This window comes from Pseudopodoces humilis, chromosome 9, assembly GCF_049639895.1.
Source record: "Pseudopodoces humilis isolate 2021_Gansu_Grassland_sample_001 chromosome 9, ASM4963989v1, whole genome shotgun sequence".
Lineage (NCBI taxonomy): Eukaryota > Metazoa > Chordata > Aves > Passeriformes > Paridae > Pseudopodoces > Pseudopodoces humilis.
In genome coordinates, this window is record NC_142208.1 from 6,692,360 (window position 1) to 6,707,205 (window position 14,846).

The 14,846-nt window shown below is 42.6% G+C and overlaps 1 long non-coding RNA gene across 1 annotated transcript; it reads right to left on the reverse strand.

The window, feature by feature from the left end:
• Positions 1–5,224: 5,224 nt before the first annotated feature.
• On the reverse strand, positions 5,225–9,325 carry LOC106628079 (uncharacterized). Its single transcript, XR_001331325.1, has 3 exons — positions 9,201–9,325; positions 7,580–7,692; positions 5,225–5,349 (listed from the first exon to the last, which is right to left on the reverse strand). It is a non-coding gene; the product is annotated as an uncharacterized LOC106628079 (long non-coding RNA).
• Positions 9,326–14,846: the final 5,521 nt, after the last annotated feature.

Genomic DNA, 14,846 nt, shown 5'->3' on the forward strand with positions numbered 1-14,846 from the left:
TACTGAATTTCTGTGTGCCAGCAACTCAAGTCCATCCTGTGTTCTTCCACAGCAGAATCCTACACTGTGATCATCACCCAGATGAGCATCAACTACACAGACATCCTGTCCCATTGGAGCAACTTGCTTGATACAGGCAGAGCACTTCATCTGCTGGCTGCATCTTGGTTGCATCAGAGCTGCTCGTTCAGAACTATTACAGTGAGCAAGGCTTATGAAATTACATAACTTTATATTAATTTTTAAAACTTGCAGATGTTGCAATCTGTACATATGGGAATAGTGCCAAATGTTATGATGACAGAAAAGAGTTATATTGGCGAGGGTTTAAAAGGAAGGAAGCAGGAAAAGAAAAATCTCACCCTACCACTATCAAGGCACTGCATGTATCTGGTTTTGCACACAGCTTCTGGTTAGCAGCTTTTTCTTTCTGATAGTGAGTTAATCAGCTAATGTTTTTATGAGCACAAAACCAATAAAATGGTGTGGGGGAAAATGACAATAAATTACAATAAAAATCCCTTATTTGCTTTAGATGTGCTTATATATCTACTAAATCCTTCTTGCTCTGCCCAGAAAAGACCTTTCTGCACTGAGTTTCAGATGGCAATACCAGCACACAATCCTACATATCTGCTGTTTGTGTCAACATCCTTCTGCAGGTTGTGCATCCTTTAGGATGCTGCTGCATTGCTGTGCAGTGGCTCAGAGAACATGCAGCTCTTGGGTTATTTTGGCTGAGGCTTCTGGAGGATCAATAGGCTGAGGAGCTTTGCAGAGAGCACTGAAGTGATGCTCAATGATTTGCATAAGCAACATATGTTTTATATTATCAACATCCCCTTTGTATTCCAATTGCATGTCAGTACTGGTAGAGCCTACTGATGCAAAGACCAGCTCCAGCTCTGAAGCTTGGGACAATAACAAAATAACCTGCTATTTGTTTATGTTAGTAATAAAATCTACCATCAACTACTATTTGATTATGGCCTTGAAAAGAAAACCAGCCAAAGGAAACCTCCTCAGTGAACAGGAGATGAAGGAAGTGGACGGGTTGACTGTGGATTTTCTAAATCTAGTCCAAGAAGCTGATGATTATACTTCAAGTTTTCAATTATTTTAGACCTAAGCTTTCCAAAAGACTGCTTGGAGGACTAAGAGAGAGAGATTGTATCATTTGCTTTGTCTCTGGATAAAGGCTTTGAGAGATGGTGCAGAGCCAAACACTACAATTACAATTTTCCTGAATCCATCAGAAGCAGCCAAGGAGCAAGGGCATTTGCACTGCCTCAGCACAACAGGGTCTCCCACTTACTGTCTTTCCTGGGCATCCATCCCTGCTTTTCCTGTGCCCCTGTCTCTACTCCTTCTGCCACATGGTCAGCTGTGTGCATTGGGGCTGGAAGAATGTGTGCCCTTGTACTGTACTACAAAGCCATCTGGGGGACTGCAACTGCATCTGCATAATCACCAGATAGTTCTTAACAGAGATTTGTGCTACTGCAACTGTAGGCATGGTAAATGGGAAGAGATCAAAGGTACATTTTGCACACAATCAGTTCTTACATGTTAAGGTTACATTTCTGAGATAGAAAAAAGCTGGTTTATAGAGCACACCTTGACAGTCAATTCCAACTCCTGGCATCAGTTCCCCAGTATCTCCACCACTGGTGAGCATGTGAAGGTAGTGCTGCCTCACCCAAATATGGATTTTTCCACAGAGCATTCCAGTAACACCACAGACTCAGGTGTAAGACTTCCAAAATAGGGGCCCAATTCATTACCATGCCCTGTTCAATTAAATCTTCCTGATTATTTTCACACATTTTGCAAGGGTTGTTTCTTTCCTGCTGCATGAAACAGAAAAGCTCCTAATATGTTCCTGAAATGCCTTGTGAAGTTAATGTGACTTATACTCTGTCACCAAGAGAATGATACTTGAATGACAGAACTTTTTTTTCCTCTAAGTTTCTTAATATTCAGTTCTCATATGGCATAAGGGAGTAAACTCTCAATTACACAAAGGCAAATACCAAGAAATTTGTCAAAGCCAAGAGAGTTATTCTGGACACCTGAGTAATTTCTCCCTTGTTATGATTCAGTCTCCAACATCCACTCTGAATATCTTTAATAACTGTTTGCTATTCACCTATGTTTTTGTCTCTCTTATAATTCTTTTCTCCATGTTTCACAAATATGTGGAATCAATTTTTTTCAGATGATACTGTTTCCCCAACTTGGCTTCCCTATGAATAACCTCCATCATCACTATGCTACTTTTGCTCAAATGTTTCATTTTTAACAATAAACATCTATCCCAGATGTCTTATTTTCAGCTTCATTAAGCATTTTACAAGTTCATCCTGAGTCATGTCAATATTTACCTTGGATGTGGTTCTGTATCCTTTCATTTCTAAGACCAGAATTCTCCAGACAAGCTTATTGCTCCTGGCTTGACTTCTACGAGTCACAGCTTAAAACTTTTTTTTGATGTATTAAACAAAATGCAAATTTACCCAGCCATTCACTTTGCTGTGTGCTGCCAGCTATGCCTATTCCAAACATCTCTGAGATGATTCACTTCAACTTCTGTGTACACACGGGCTCCAAACCTGCGCTCAGTTACTGTGAGGTAATTTCAAAGCCATGTAACAACAGCAATTAGCAGAAGTAAAAGCAGAAACCAGATATCAACCTTTTGGGCACAGAACCACAACAGACCATTTCCACTGAACTTCTGCATTGTAGAAAAATGTGTCAGGAAACAGAAGGAGTTTCCAGGCCCTGCAGGGTTGTGTTGGCCTTCACTGTACAAAGCTGGATGTTCCTCTGAGAGATGGGACTGTGCTTCCTCACTCCAGCTCTCTCCCCTGCTCCTGAGCAGCAAGGCTGACTTGTTCTGAGCCTTGCAAGGGACACCTTAGGCATCTCAGCATGCTCATCCCCAAGCAGTCCTGAGCTGCTGCCCACAGCCATCCCCACCCAGGCTGCTCCTCACTGTTATCAGAGCTCCTCATGCTTGCTTCAGGGAAGTTCTGTATGTACAAGACCACAGGGAGAAAAAGTTTGATAAGCAGAATTTTCTCGATAATTTTCTGAATCTTTACACTGAGTTTACTTCAGGTCCTGTTTCAAAGCAGTAGGAAAAAAAAAGGTAATTTGGAGTTCAATATATTTATATTTTAGATCCACATACTGCCCTGGAATATAACATTTTGAATTTTATATTGGAAATAAAAAATCAAAGGTGTCAAGCTGGGAAAGTGCTCTGAAACTAACAAAGGACTTAATGTGGGATTGTTTGAAGTCATATGTTGTTCCTGACTGTATTTAAAATATGTCCTTTCAGTTTGAAATGCCTTTGTCACTCACTGAAATCAGCAGTGCAGACTGCTGGGGCAGCTGGGCATGCATCACAAAGGGATACACATGGAAAAAAACACTCAGAGTTTTGGACACCTACAAAGTAAATATTATACTTGTGCCATCAAGCCACATTTGTCAAGAGGTGTCAACATGGCCTAGAGAAGCAGTGAGCCACATTCTTGTAAGAGGGGAGGCAATTTCACATGTTTACAAACCTTCCTGAGCTAGGTACTTGTAGAAGCAGGTCAAGGAGATGGCTTTAGATGGTGTGTCAGTTTTCATCAGAAATCCAGGATACTGAGCTGAGTTCACAGTGCAACCATGTCAGTGATGGCCACACATCACTATGTGGCAGATACTTGGGGCTAGTTTAGAAATCCCTTGCTTGGGTGCTTTGGCAATAGCAGCTCAAGTAAATAATTGCTGTAGCCAGCCCACATGCTGTTGCCAGCATCCCAGAAAGAGCATGTCAACACAGTGAAATGAAGGTAATATTTCTGTGCACCCCTGACCCCACTCCAGCTCACACACTGCTCCCCTGTGCTTTGACCCAAAAGGCTATACTGCTGACGGGACAGCTGAGGGTTTATTTGGTTTGGAAAGAATTTTCTCAGCTCTAAAGCAGAGGTGATAGTTTTCCTCATTTGGACTAAGCAAGAATCAGAGAGATGAGCTTGAAAAAGGGCTATTTAAATTCCCTTCTCTGACCTATGTCACCTGTACATTCACTCCAGTGAGAAAAAATCAGCCTGAGGGACCACTGTCTTCCACAAACACACGGAGCCAGAAGATAAAAGGGAATGGTTGGCTACTAGATTAAATGCAAGTTTCATATTAATGATCACTTACAGAGACCTAGTAAATGATTCTGTGCAAAGCATTGTCAGAGGTTTTGCTCTGCCATTTTTGTTTTGCATGTATATTTAGGAGCTTTTTCCCCTTAGAGAATAATGTTCAGGTTTTAAAATTTATATTAATGTGTCACTACATTAATCTGTCACTCATTGAAAGGACTTTTTTTTTTAATAAAGTGTAGTTTTTTCTTTTTCATGTGCTGCTATATCAGAATGGAGTATTTAGGATAAGGCCTTTCCACAGCAGTGCTGCACAGGATGGGAAGACATGTAGGAAGAGAATGATCTCTTTTGACCCAAACAACTAATCAGAGTTTTAGCAGTTCTATATTTACCCTGGCTGGATACTGCCAAAGGGTCTTCACTGCAAATCTCTCTGCTTCCTTTCCAAAGAGCCCACAAGGGACGGAGGTTTTCCTGATAGACCCCCTCCCCCCCCGACCAAAGCTCTCAGGGTGGGAGTTTGTTTCGGGTTTTTGTTGGTTTGTTTTTTTTTTCATCTCTATTTGGCCTGGTGTGCTACTCTGAAAAAAATTATTCATTGCTTCCTTGAGAGCAAAGGTCTTTGACAGGCTGTGCTGGGCACCATCAGGTATCCTCTCCCAGCTCTCCATCCCACCTTCCAGCCAGAGGGTACCCCAGGCAGCAAGTACCCACCTCCACCTCCCTGTCTGGTGTGGCTGTGAAAATTCCCCTGCAAGGTGCAGCCTGACCTTCTACCTCTGCCTGGAATATGGACATGCTGAGTGTGCTCTACCTCATGACCCAGCTGAAATGACACTAGGTTACTGTGCCCTGATCAATCAGTGTGTTTGCTTGCTCTCCTTCACGCTTAGCCTGTATACCTTCAGTTATTGTTATCCCATTATCTTCAATTGGCTTTTTTCTTCACATCAAAATACCAGTAACTTTTCCCTGCCGCTAAATATGAGCACTTTATTTTCTAACACACTTGAGCTTTACACGTAGTATTTCACACAAGACCCATGATTTCAGTGCTGATTGCAAGATAGAGCCGTGCTATTCCACCTGTTTGAGTTCTGTTTTCTCTGCAGCTCCAGGAATTTCCATTTCACTCATCTTCACTCCCATCAGCCATCCTGCATTTAGCCATATGATTGCTTTCCTCCTAGAACAGAGGGGACAATCAGACTGCAGGTCATACCTAGATTATCTTTAATCGCTGCTCAGCTTTGCTGACTGCAATCTCATTTCTTCTTTCAGAAAGAGAGAAAAACCCGCAATTAAAAGACAGGGAGTCTTTTCATAGATACTTCTAAATTGGTCACAGGAAAAAGGTTCAAGGCTCAATTCTTACTACTAGTCTCTCCAGTGCAAACACAGGGTGACTCCAGTAAAACCAGTGGGACTGCAATGGTGTAGCCAAGATCCAGATCAAGAGAGACATTTGGAAATAGGCTATTCTGAGCATTTATTTTTATTAGACATCTCATCTCCTGCTTTATCAGTAATTTTGAAGGTTTACTGTATTCAAGTAGTAGCAGGAGTTCAGATTATGAACTTTGATTGCTCATAGGTTTTTCAAGATTTTTAATAAAGTTTCAAAAGGTTCCCTTCTATCAAAGAATGTCCCCTTTGATTAATCAATTGAATTTGACTTTTTCCTCATGCAGAATACAAACCAGTGTACTCCGCCAGTTGTTTACAGGCAGCTTCATGGCATACAATACAATAGAACAATTATTTTCTAAGTAAAAGAACTGTGATCAGAAATGTTAATAAACTGCTCAATAGTGCAGAATCTTTTGCTTCCTCAAAAAAAAAAAAAAAGCCACACAATAAAGACATATCAGGCTATTTTTAATATAATCTGCATACTTTCCATATAACATAGTCAATGAAACAGAGTTTTCTTAAATGGCCTTCTTCACATTTACAGCTGTAACAGCTGCAGTAGCAGCTCTGTCAGGCTTGATTTTATTCAGTGTGCAGGATCAACGTAAAATCTAGGCTGAAAATAAAGGGAGCAAATGCCCTCCTGACTTTCAAGAGAATGATTTTGGTCCAAGAGTATTTCTGGCCACAACTCACTTTCAAAAGCAACTTTGTCATTGTGCCTGGCCTAGTCCCAGTAAGTACTATTATGATTTGTTACATTTTCTTTAGAACCAGGAGACCATTTATTAGCCCCAAGGTATTGTATTGAGCTTCAATTATGTAATAGGCATTATTCCACTGAATATCCAAAGCTTTGTAAGAAAGTTTTAGTTCTGGAAAGAAAGGTACAAGGTTCTCAAACGATTTTGAGGAAGATCAAACTCCCCCCATTTTTTTGCTAGTTGAAAGAGGAAAGGTTCCTTCTTGATAGAAATCATGAATAATGTGAATAGATTTTTTTTTCTAAAGAAAAAAACCTCCTTTTTCTTTGAAAACCATTGATAGCTTGGGATTCAAGCAAAAAAAGAATAAAAGAAGAAATAATAGTTCATTGCTAGGAAAGAACATGATAGGTATGCTGCCAAATTAGTGAGATTTTGATATAATTAAAAAAACTGAGGAGTGTATATGTGATTTTCCTGCTTATGAGTTAGGAATGGGGGTCTCTCCCACACGTGGCAGAGGAGGGGAAGGTCCTCAGCCTTTCTAAGGCCCCCTTGGGGCTGAGTTTGCAGCTGGTGCATGATGCCCCCAGCCCAACTGCCTGTTGAGTGCTCTTCATGATTCAACAACACAGACTACTGACACCTCATCAAATCCCAAGCCATCTGCATCTCCCAGATTAAGTGCCATTGAATAACTGGTTAACTGGTTATCTGACTGCCATAAAATAACTAATAACCAGTTAACTAGCATCACCCTTCTTCTATCGTCCCTTAGAGTTTGTTTAAAAAAATCCATAGATTTTAAAAAGCACTGACACCTAAATAAAAATTGATCAGCTCCAAGCAATTTCACCCTTCACAAGCCATTTTACATAATTGGAGGCTTCAGCTCCCAGCTCTCAGAGGCTTCTCCAGCTCTCAATCATGTGTGAATTTTCCTCTGCTCTCTCTCAACAGCGAAACACAATAGTTCCTGTAACCAGTAGGTGAAAGTCAGTCCAGCTGTTGCCTCTGATTTTTCACTTTTTAAAATTAATATCAAATACCCTGCCATACAATGCAAATACAACACATACATGCAACAGCTGCTCTGCTTTGAAGTAGCAAAGCCAGCTACTCCAAGGTATTCTCAGGAAACAGAAAAGCAATGTTATCGAGGCTGACAGATTTCTGAAATTAACGGACGCTCGGTTTAACTGGTATCTTAGTAAAATGAGTCTATGCCAGCTGAGAAGAAAGTAGAAAGTAAATCAACAAGCTTTTTCCCAGAAATACTTCAGTATCTCAAAAACTCACCAGTGGGAATGTGCTGCCAAGGTTGCTCCCCGACCCATTACAAACCCAACCAATCCAAAACACCACTGCTATGACTGGGTGAGACTACAGCTTTCACATAAGTGTGCTTGAATCTGTGAGAGCAAGGGAGAAAGAAGGTGATGGATAATGAATTTTAACCATAACCATGCCATCCTGTGGTTATTTTTGCAGTACAAATGAGTTACATAGGGATGAGCTGCATTTGCATTTCATTCACCAATTCCACTCAGAGAAGCAGTTAAGCACCCTTATTTTTCACAGTAAGACAAAAGAAGTTGGATTCTCAGTTTATCTAAACAAACATGAGCTGAAGTAAAATGTATGTGCAAGTAGCACATTTATTGCATCAAGGGAAATAAAGCATCAAGCCAGAACCTGATCTTGTTTGCTGCTATGTAAATGATGAGTAAGTCCACTAGGGTCAGCAGAGCAGTGGAGTCACATGAGTCACAGCACAGTGCTCTTTGGAAAGATTGCTCCATGGCTAAAAATACCACTACAGTTGCTTCAAGAAAAGCTCTGTGTCAGCTTTTAATAAATGCTGGCAGTGACGCTGAGCTCTGGGCACTCATAAAGCCAAAAGAATGAACAGGAATTAACAAGTGGCCTTAAAAACATATTGAAGAGAATGGAAGTTCTGTCTGTGCAAGAACTGAAGAATCAGACCTTTGGTAGTGAAAATCATGACTTAACTTTTCCACCACATACATTTCCATCTTTCAAGTGGGTCTGGGGGTAAAAAAAAAGTAGAAAAGACACTAAACAGATCAAGTTTGTGCAAGTTACCACTCAGCTCTGTGAAAACATGAGGTTTGTTTTGCTGTATTTTTACCAGGCTTGTCCCAGTAAATGATGACTTGCTCCTCCCAGGGAATTGCAATAATGAATCTACTGTTTTCAGTGAGTATGGACAGCCACACCGACAGAAGCCAATCCAACACTACATCCCTTGTGATTAAGCAGAACCGTATTTCCAATTAATACTTTTATATCTGACACACACAGTGCTGAATCTGGAAAAATAATAGCTCAATAAACTATAAAAGAAATGCCCTTTGATCTTCTCTTTTTTTCGGTGGAGCCATAATTTAGTGCTATTACAACAGTAGTTTCAAGTAACCAAAATTGTTTATCAAGTGTATGTTTCAAATGTATTCTGTATCAACAAAGTCCTGAATTAGAAGAGATTTCATAATTCTTTATGAATTGCTCTCCTACCCAGTCTTCCCCACTGGAAGCCTGATTAAATGAGTATTATTTCTTCTTAAGTGGTTTTACAGGTCGTTTATCTTAGATTTATGAGTATCATCCTACTTTAGAAGGTATTAGACAGCTTTAAGGTTTGACACATATTCTCTAAATCATTTACAGTGCTCTCCATTTGCACTAGACGATTGGTAATCTTCTCAATATTAGGTTTTATTGACAATGCACCATATAGAGTCCTTATTATATGGTAATGATTTAAGACGGGTGCAGGATTGGGAACTAATAAATCCAAAAGCTCATTTTTGATTGTTGACAGAGAGCTGAGGAATAATGTGCATCCATCTAAATCACTCTGTTTCTCAATACTATCACATACACACGTTTAACTTACTCAGAACGCAATGCAGGGATGTGCAAACAGATCCAGTTCTTGCTTTGAGCCTGATGGATTCATGCTTAAAACTGCTTTTATTCAGAGAAAACCCCCAGCAGAAGTGAGGTTCCCCCACGGTTTGGAAGCACCAGCTGCCACCTTTCAGCATGTGGGAGGAGCAGGGGTTCATCCCAGCTGCCACAGCCCCAGCCCAGCTCTGTCACACATGATTCACACCACGATAAATATGCCTAGCAAGATCAAGAAGCATTTTGTCTGAGTAGGGAGTTAGTAAATCTGAGATCACGGGCTTAAAAATCATCCTCATAATTTATATTTGGGAGACAGTATTGAAAGCTGACATATATAACAAAGACATACCTTCATGTAGCCCTACATAATAATAATTTCACAGAAATACAGGCATTGATAGTAACAGAATTCACTTGAATAATTGATTTCCTTACTTCAATAGAAGATCAGCCCCCATATCTATATTACTCAAAGAAAATTAGAATAGAAGATAAAAAAATAAAGTGAGAGACTTTGGCAGCAAATGAACATCTTTCCACTGAGTTCTACAGAATTAAAGTCATCTGCAACCCTCTAATCCAAAGGTATGTCTTTGAAATGCAGTCAGGAGATCTGTATCAGTCCTGTTTCTGTAGTATGTCACTGAAAATGGTTTCTGGGGCATCAGAGCTGCATGATCCAGCAATTTGTTAAGTTGAAATGTGACCAAAAAAAAATGGCTGGAATGACCTCAGAGCAAAACCAACACAAAAATCTGCATCCCTCTTTTATCCAGACAGATGCTGGGTTAGAAAATTCTAGTGAAAAATTTGGGTTAGTGGCAAAACTGCCCTGTGACAATTGCATATTGGAATTGTCAGCAGCACGGAAGTACAGGAAAGGGGTGTCTTCCTCTCACCTTGCTCATTCAGAAAACACCCCAAAATCCTAACTCGGGCTAGAGGGCTCTCAGGCTCTCTCTGCTGTTTACAAATGAGTCAGTAACAGAGGAAGTGGTGCTACTAAACACTGAGCCCCCCAAGCTCCAATCAATGTAAAACACCTTGTTTTAAGCAAAGCATTGCTGTTACCTTGCCTTACTTCGGCAAGAGCAGGTACAGATTTACGGGGAAAAATAAGGAGAAAAATAAACTAAAACCAATATCCTCCCAAATCAGGGCTCCCCAGGGCCATATACACACTTCTGCCCTCATCATAGGGGAGCATATACAGCCCCCCTCCCCTACCCATTAGCAGGCCATTTTCTAACACACTGTCAAACAGCAGAATTATCACAAGTTTCATTTTTCTTACCAGTGGAACTAACTGCATTCTGAAATGTGATATCTACATATTTTTAAGCTTGTTTCATTCACTCAGTTCCTGAACTAGCAAAATATAACAATCTTCAACATCTCCCTGCCATGAGTGAAATTTCTTTTACTACTGGAAAGAGCAGAGAAGGTCAAGAAGGCTTGGGAAAATTTGTTAGCATGATCTGTAATGTGAATTTGGCAGAAAAGAAATTCAGGACATTTCTTTGGAAAACAATCAAAGGGCAAAGTTTCCTTTCAGAGTTGCATGGTAATTCACGACTTACATGCTCCAAGGAAACTTGTTGCTCTGATGATTAGAACAGCAAACTATATGCTGTCTGCCTGACAGACCAAAGATGGTCATTTTACCTCCCTTTGTCAGTATCATTCTGTTTAGGCAGGGCCACTTGTGTGTCCCTTGACACCCAGATGAAGACTGAATGATGCATCACTGCTCAGGAGGGTTAATCCAAGTTAGATATGGCACAAAAAGAAGTGATAAACAGTAACAGTGCATACCTTCTGTCTGGGTCTTATAGAGACTGACAGATGCTTTCTCTTACCTGGATCTCAGCTGCTCCTGCTGTACACAAAAAGCCAGTGTCATCCTGGTTATCCACTCTCAAGACACAAGCCACTGATATAGCTGAGGATCTTGAAAGCCACTGAGCTGAGGAAATTTGAGCCTTCAGTATCCACTTGTTATAAATGCAATGGCAAAATAGGGTTAATACAAAAAGCGATTTATTATAAAACAATTTTAATCACAAACAACGAGAGAAAAAAAACCACAATAAATCAGCACAGCACTGGGTGGACAGGGAGACGTCTATACCCGGAGGTACAGATTTACCCAAATCCACGCTCGAGGGTTCTCTGGCCTGGGTTTTTATAGGGATTTTGTGTCCTGAGGCCAAATTCCAGGCAGGCACCATTCACCAAGGGTCCTTGATTGTTGGATGAATTGATTTCCTGGCGTTGGAGAATAGAGTCAAATAGACGTCCGGGCAGAGTCTCCTCATATGTAAAGAAGTTCTGAGTGTTCCTTGATTTCATTTTGGTTCGGGCCATCTGGATGGGATGGTTGGATCCGGGTTGGAGCTGATGGATATCTCGGCTGGACTTTTCCCTTTGTCAGCCTGATTGCTTCCCCCAACAGTGGCCTGCAAGGCGGGGTGTTCAGGTCCGGTGATGAGTATCTCGTCTGAGCTCATCTCTTTGTCAGCCTGATGGCCCGTGTCCTGCTCATTCTTTTCTGTTGATGGGCGCCGGCTAGGATCGTTATCTCTCGAATGGGAATTCGCGACTAGATCTGGGAAGGACTTGTTGGCCACACTGTATTTTATATTTTATATTATTATAGCTACAAATATATTTATTTAGACCTCTACGAATTTTTATTCATAAGTTCATTTATCACACACTGCAACTGGAATTCATCAACAACACAAAAATGACAGTGTGGAACTTATTGCCATTGAATAACATGGTGGGCAGGAGCACAGCTGAGGTCAAAAAAGGACTAGACAAACTCTATGGGAACTGAATTAGCTGGGATAGATACTACCTTGGACCAGGTTCCTAACACGGAGGGAATAAACCTAAAGCCTTGGGAGGTGGAGTGCTGGGAGGATGCTAGTGGAGTCATTCCATAATAGGTCATGTCCCCGGTCTGCGTTAGTGATTGGATCCCTGCCCTCAGGTACCCATATGTAATTCTAGGTTAACCACACCCCCAGGTCTTTGGAAGCAGCCCCTCGGACCACGTGGTCCCTGTAAACATTAAAATCTATCTTTGGGCACTCCATCGTACCTGTCCCAATTTATTCTGCCAAGCTCAACCCAGCCGAACTGGGAAAGAGAGGTCTCAGAACCCCACTGTGACATCTGGCATTCGAACAGGGACCTCCTCATATTGAGACCTCTAGGGGACTCGCTTTTGCTGGGTCTTGGCAAACCAATAGGACTCTGCTCTGGTGTAAGTCACACCTGACGCAGAAGCAAGCAGCCATGGGAGGAGGACAACCATCTGTCTCAGAGGACTCATGCATGGAACGCAAGTGAGCAGAGAAAGGGGACACCTTCCCATCGCACCTACCAACTAGGAGGGTACATCCACCCTGATCCCAGTTTAGCAAGATGGGACTAAGACTGTCCAATTTAGAACAGGACATATATGGACAATTTAAAGAACTTTTAGCAGACCATGGGAAGGACGTTAAAAAACACAAGCTCAAAACCCTGCTAAAATGGGTCTTGCAAAACTTCCTGGCCATCCTGCACCAGCCACCTCCTCAGTGCATCCCCAGCCACTGGCAATCCGCACAGTGCTGCAGGAGACCGCTCAGACTGTGTTATCTTTTCCGTGGATTTTTGAGATTCAGGGGTGTTATAAATGGATGACCAATTTGATCAATAAAAAGAATTTATTCCATAATTAAAATAAAATTGTAAAAGCCACAAGCAAAAAAATCAGATCGGCACTGAAACAGGCTAACAGTTCCTGGTGAGATGGGGGAGGGGGCTGTCTGTCACCACTCTACCGTGTTTCACAAAATGTGACTATCACAAGGTCCTTTTTATATGTTCCCAGGCTTTTCGGGGGTCCTTTGCCTTCTTCTGTTGGTCTTGTCTTCTTTTGCATGTTGGTACATGTTCCTCTCCTTATCGTGGTGCCTGACAAAGCCCTTGGAATACACTTTTTACAGACAAATATTCATGCTGGTTTTGGTGCTTATCACTGTAATCTCGTCAGATGAAGATTTCCTGGAAATACCCTTTTTGTAAACAAATATTCATACTAGGATTTTTATCAGACAAGATTACTATAACTTTAGCACGAATTTATTCATGCCACGTATCACAAGTTGGAATCAGGCTGTGTGACTTAACAACGAGGGACCTGCAAGCCTCTTGCTTGTTGCCTGTCTTCCACGTGATTCTCGACACCCTTAAAGCCGAAGAGATGAAGTGGCGAAATTCCAACTCCACCTCCTAACCCCAGTATGCTTCCAACCCTTCTAACTCTGGAATAAGAACACAACAGTAAAAATCACCATGTACACTGGAGCTCGTGCAATTTGCAACTCCAGTCCTTTCGTGTTCTCATCCTTCTTGCCCCTCGGACTGCCCTGGAGTGGAACTGGGGGCTGAAAAGGCTTTTTTGGAGGAAAAAGCAGTTTTGCCCTTTTACTCTACTACTATTTGTTTCTTTCTGCCTTCTAAACCGAAAGTTCAAGACGGCTCTGGCCACGCTATCTGCAACCCTTAACCCCCCTCCCTGTCCCTCTCCTCTCCCCCAGTACCTTTGATGACCCATCCTCCCCCCTATTCACTTGAAACAACGCCAGCTAAGGACCCTGCTCCTTCTCTGCAATACACTCCAGCCACAATGTCTCAGGCTTCCTCACCTAACCCCACCTCTGGCTTCCCCATTCCCCGTGCCCCGGGTCACGCTCCTGCTCTGTCCCTGCCCGCCCTTGTGGCAGGCTGCACAAGGCCTGCTCCGCCCCTGCCAGCTCCTCTGCTCCACCCTCGCCCACGATGCTTCTCCCGCTCAGGGTGGGCTGTGCCACACCTGCTTTGCCCCTGTCCACAGCCCCCGCTCCGCCCCCCGCCACCCCTTCCACCTCAGGCTGCTCACCGACAGCGAGCCGTGGCCGGTGGCCACCGTGCCGGGACCAGGGGACCTCAGCCAGGGATAGATGGTGACCATCTCCCCCTTTCAGCGGCACGACTTTGCTGTCACGGGGCACTGCCGCTGCCGCTCGGGGGGGACGGCGTGGCCCAATCCGTGCCGCTCCAGCCAGCCACCACCAGCGAGTGAGCGTCTCATCCGCGGTCTGCCCCCCGGCTGGCGCTGCTACCCTGGCCCCCAGTGCCAGGCGGTCTTCCGACGGCTGCCAAGAATCTTGTCTCTTCTTCCTGCAGCTGCAGTGGGGTGGGCCCATGGTGCAGCCAGGCCAATTTTAAACAGAGCAGAGCAGGGCTGCGCTCCTGCAGGGGCTCGGTCCCGGCGCCACCGCCGACAAACCCTGCAACCGCTGTCTGCAGCCCAGTCAGGTGCATTACAGATGTGCTGGAAAGATCAGGCCAGGGGGCAGCAGGAAGGGGTGTCCCAGACACTGTAGTTTCAAATGTGCATTGAATTTCAGTATGATACTGTGTAATATTTAAGGATCTTGATTTAACTTCATAATTTTTCCTGTATAAAATTCACAGAGACTTGCTGGGTTGTTTATACCCTCAAAAGAAAAAGAAATATTAAGGTCTTATTTTCCTCTTCCACAAATCTTACAGTTTTAGTTGTGTGACTTCCAAATCTAAAATTAAATTT